General features: G+C 37.6%; 1 protein-coding gene across 7 annotated transcripts in view; it reads left to right on the forward strand.

The window, feature by feature from the left end:
- DOCK7 (dedicator of cytokinesis 7) overlaps positions 1-5,415 on the forward strand; it is a 220,635-nt gene that overhangs the window by 211,578 nt on the left and 3,642 nt on the right. The window lies entirely within an intron of this gene.

The following is a 5,415-nucleotide window of genomic DNA, read 5'->3' on the forward strand; positions in this document are numbered from 1 at the left end:
TCCCAGCTACTCGGGAGGCTGAGACAGGAGAATGGCGTGAACCCCAGGAGGCAGAGCTTGCAGTGAGCCGAGATCGTGCCACTGCACTCCAGCACTCCAGCCTGGGCGAAGAGCAAGACTCCGTCTGAAAAAAAAAAAAAAAAAAAAAAAACAAATATGACCATGACTTTGAGATCCCCTCCCTATGTATATTTCTCTGATACCATTTCCCTCCGTTCCTTCAGGAGTAACCAGTATCCTGAATTTCATATTTATCATTTCCTTTCTTGTCTTTATAGTTCTATCATAAATGGTTCCCTAAATAACATATTTTGTTTTGCATTTTTTTAACTTTAACGGTGTACACAATGTTTTGTGACTTACTGTTTTCAGTGTTTGTGAGATATATCTATAGTAAATGCTGCTTTATTTTTACATATTCCATTTTATGAATATGCCATGATTTATGCATTCTTCTGTTGATGGATATTTTGGTTGTTTCCTGTTTTGTTTTGTTTTTAGTTACAAAGAGTGCTACTCAAATATCCCTCCTATTTCTGGACGTACATGTACAAGAGATTTTCTAGGGCTTAAAATTAAGAATAATGTTGTTGGTTCATAGGTTCATCCTCAATCAGACGATGCCACAATTTTTTCAAAAGTGTGTAAACCAAATTTACATTCCCATTAGTAGCATTTGAGTTCCTATTACTATATATCCTCACCAATACTTGATATTATCTAACATTGTAACTTTTACCAACTAGTGGATGTGAAATGATAGGTAGTCGTGGATTAAATTTGCATTTCCCTGATACCAAAGAGGTTGAATATCTGTTCATGTGTCTGTTAGCCATTTCTCTTCCCTCCTCTGTAAAGTTATATATTCAAGTCTTTTGCCATTTTCCTATTGGATTCTTTTCCTTACTGATTTCTAAGGGTATTTGTGTGTTCTGGATGCTTTATCATTTGTTAATATCACAAATATCTCCTCTGAATTTGAGACTTGTCATTTTTCTCCTACAAACAGAAGTTCTTAAATTTAATGTAGTTAAATGATTCAATCTTTTCCTTTATCAATATATGTTAAACAAAGAGTGGGAGAGGCAAAAAAAAAAAAAAAAAAAAGATGTGCCTGCAAGAGCCGGGTGCTGTGGTGAGTGCCTGTAGTCCCAGCTACACAGGAGGCTGAAGTAAAATGATGGCTTGAGGACAGAAGTTCAAGTCGACATAGTGAGACTCTCTCTCTTAAAAAAAAAAAAAAATCCATTTGCAATTGATTTTTGTGTATGGTTCAAGGTAAGGATCAGTTTGATTTTTGTCCATACTGATAACTGATAATGATCTCAGTGCCATTTGTTGAATATGGTATGAGATATGGTTTAGTTTTTTTTCTCCCCCTTACGGATATCCAGTTGACTCATAACCATGTATTTAAAAAGCAGACTTTCACAGGTTTGTGGTGAAATCTGGTTTGCAGTGTCATCACTATTACACATTTCTTTCTGGTTTGCGGTGTCATCACTATTATAAATTAAGCACCCATGTTTATGTGCATATTTTTATGGGATCTTTATTCTCCTACAGTAGTCTATTTATCTCTTTCAGCTAATGTCATGCTCTCTACGGCAACTACTGCCGCTTTATAATAAGCTTTGCCATGTGGCAGAGCTCTCAACCTTGCTTTGTTGAAGGACTGTTTTTGGCTGTTTTCATTTTTATATAAATTTTAAATTTTAGAATCAATTTGTCATTCCATACACCCAAAAAATAACCTGAATTTATAGATGAATTGGAAGAGAATTGACATCAGTCCATGAATATGGTGTATCTTCCATTTACTTAGGTCTTTTAAGTGTTTTCTTAATACTATTTAAATTTTTTGTGTAGCGGTCTTGTACATTTTAAAATTTATTCTTTAGTATGTAATGCTTTTATTATTTTATTAATTTTTTTTTTTTTTGAGACGAGTTTTGCTCTTGTTGCCCAGGCTGGGGTGCAATGGCGTGATCTCAGCTCACAGCAACCTCCACCTCCCAGGTTCAAGCAATTCTACCTCAGCCTCCCAAGTAGCTGGGATTACAGGCATGTGCCACCACGCCTGGCCAATTTTGTATTTTTAGTAGAGATGCAGTTTCTCCATCTTGGTCAGGCTAGTCTCAAACTCCTGACCTCAGGTGATCTGCCCGCCTCAGCCTCCCAAGGTGTTGGGATTTCCACTACTTTGTAGTGACAGGGTCTCACTATGTTGCCCAGGCTGGTCTCTCACTCCTGGGCTCCAGCAGTCCTCTGGTCTCAGCCTGCCAAAGTGCTGGGATTGCAGGTGTGAGCCTCTGTGCCCAGGAGTGAGAGACCAGCTGCGTTGACTTTATATATTACTTTTACATGAGAATTTTACCAGACTTTATATATTACTTTTACATGAGAATTTTACCAGACTTATTAATTCTAATAATTTATCCGTAGAATCTTTTTCTTGTCTAATAATGATAATTAGGACATCCAGTACTGTGTTGACTAGGAATAGAGTACATCATTTTCTTGTTCCTTCTCTAAAAGGGTTTTCACCACTGAGTATGTTTGCTACAGGTTTTTTGTAGATTTTTAATTAGGTTAAAGGACTACCCACCTATTTGTAGTTATGCAGAGTTTTTAATATGACAGGTTTTACAAGTTTGTTATCAAGTGCTTTTATTCTGCATCTCCTTTTAATCTAAAAACTTAGTGATTTTATAACCCAACTTTTCTTTTATTCCAGGGTTTAAAAAACTTGGTCAGTGTGGTACCTTATGCCTATAAATCCCAGCACTTTGGGAGGCTGAGGCAGGCAGATCGCTTGAGCTCAGAAGTTTGAGACCAGCCTGGGCAACATGACAAAACCCTATCTCTGCTAAAACTACAAAAATTAGCTGGGCATGATGGTGCATACCTGTAGTCTCAGCTAATTAGGAGGCTAAGGTGGGAGGATCCCTTGAGCCCAGGAGATCAAAGCTGCAGTGAGCTGAGATTGCGCCACTGCACTTCAGCCTGGGCAAAAGGGCAAGACCGTGTCTCAAAAAAAAATCACGTCTATAATCCCAGCACTTTGGGAGGCCGAGGCAGGCGGATCACGAGGTCAGGAGATCAAGGACCATCCTGGCTAACACGGTGAAACCCTGTCTCTACTAAAAATACAAAAAATTAGCCAGGTGTGGCAGCATGCGCCTGTAGTCCCACCTGCTGGGGAGGCTGAGGCAGGAGAATGGCGTGAACCCGGGGCCGAAATCGCGCCACTGCACTCCAGCCTGGGTGACAGAGCAAGACTCCGTCTCAAATAAATAAATAAATAAAAATAAAAATAATTGGGGGGCGTGTGTGTTCAATACACTGGCACAAGTTTCCAACTAAAATTGTCCATTAGTATGCCTTCTGTGGATACCAAATTCGAAGATGAGCTTAATATGTTATATAAAATGGTGTATTTGTATATAACCTATGTACATCCTCCTGTATACTTTAAATCATTTTTAGACTACTTAAAATACCTAATATATAATGTAAATAGTTGTTAATACTGTATTGTTTAGGAAATAATGACAAGATAAAAGTCTGTACATGTTCAACACAGTTTTTTTAAATTATTATTTCAATCCATGGTTGGTCTAATTCATGCATGCAGAACCCACAGATAGGGAGGGCCAACTGCGTTTTGTTTGGAAGTTCTGCAATTATTTTTATAGGTGAGCTTGGATTACAGTGTTTTTCTTATAGTCTCCCGTAGGTTTTGGTATCCCAGCCTTGAAATATGAGTTGGGAACTCCCCTCAAGAATAGTTCTTTTCCCCTATACTCTGGAATCTTTTTTTATATACTCTGGAATAATTTTGTTACATTCGAGTTATTGGTCCCTAGAATGTTTAGTAGAATTTAGTGTTTTCTTTGTAGATAGATTTGTGATAGTTGTTTCAATTTATTTGAAGATTGTTGACATTTTCTTCATTGTGTTTTGCTAAAATATTAATCTAGATTAACAGATTATTAATAATTTAGCAAAAAATCTACATTAATCTATTAATATCAATAATATAAATTCAGGGGGCTTTTTTTGTATTAAATTGTACAGTTTTATTGGCTGGCTGTGGTGGCTCACTGCCTGTAATTCCAACACTTTTGATGGCTGAGGTAGGCAGATCACTTGAGGCCAGAAGTTCAAGACCTGCTTGGCCAACATGGAGAAAATCCGTCTCTACTAAATATACAAAAACTAGCTGGGTGTGGTGACGTGAGCCTGTAGTCCCAGCTACTCAGGTGGCTAAGTACAAGAATCACTTGAACCCAGGAGGCAGAAGTTGGAGTGAGCAGAGATCATGCTACTGCACTCCAGCCTGGGTGACAGAGCAGCCACTCTGTCTCAAAAAAAAAAAAAAGAAAAAAAAGTACATTATATCCTCTGTGCCTTTTAAAACTTCTGCTGTATTTAACTTTATGTTACATTTTAAATTTCTGTTAGGGGACATTTGACCTTAGGGGATATTTAACCTTTTTCATTTAATCTTGCCAGAGCTTAGACTGTTTTTTTTTTTCGTTTTTTCAAAGAACCAACTTTTGCAATTTTTGATACTCTAATATATTTTAAATTTTTATTTCCTTCCTAATACTTTAAGTTGCTTAGCTCTTCAGTTTTAGACTTCTAATATAAGTATTTGAGGCTATGCATTTTCTACTAAGCATCACTTTAGTTGCATTCCACAAATATATAGAAATATATTATTTGTAAATATCCTTTCATTCATTGTCAGGGTCCAGATACTTCTCTCAAATATTTGAATAACTTGGATAAAGGACTCTCATCAAAATCTATTCATTTGGCCGGGCACGGTGGCTCACACCTGTAATCCTAGCACTTAGGGAGGCCAAGGCAGGTGGATCATGAGGTGAGGAGTTTGAGACCACCTTGGCTAAGATGGTGAAACCCTGTTTCCACTAAAAATAAGGAACATTAGCCAGGTGTGGTGACGGGTGCCTGTAATCCCTGTTACTCAGGAGGTTGAGGTAGGAGAATCACTTGAACCCAGGAGGCAGAGGTTACAGTGAGCCAAGATCGTGCCACTGTACTGCAGCCTGGGCTACAGAGTGAGACTCCATCTCAAAAAAAAAAAAAAAAAATCTGTTCAGTTAAGAAATATTTGAACACAGGCAAAGCACTGTGCCAGATGACATTGGTGCCACATAAATGAGCATGATTACATCCCTGAAAGAGCTTCTAGTCAAGTGGTGGTGTGAAAAAAATGCCTTCAGATAATTTTCAATTTAATGATACTGGAAGTAAATGTTTAATAGATTTTAAAAGAACTCAGTTGATTATCTGTTCCCTGCCTTAAACCTAAAACAAAAGATGATTATTTAACATTCAGCTAAAAAACTAGATGTCCTCATCACGGCAAATACACACACACAC

This window comes from Colobus angolensis, unplaced genomic scaffold (genome assembly GCF_000951035.1).
Source record: "Colobus angolensis palliatus isolate OR3802 unplaced genomic scaffold, Cang.pa_1.0 Scaffold102, whole genome shotgun sequence".
Taxonomy (NCBI): domain Eukaryota; kingdom Metazoa; phylum Chordata; class Mammalia; order Primates; family Cercopithecidae; genus Colobus; species Colobus angolensis.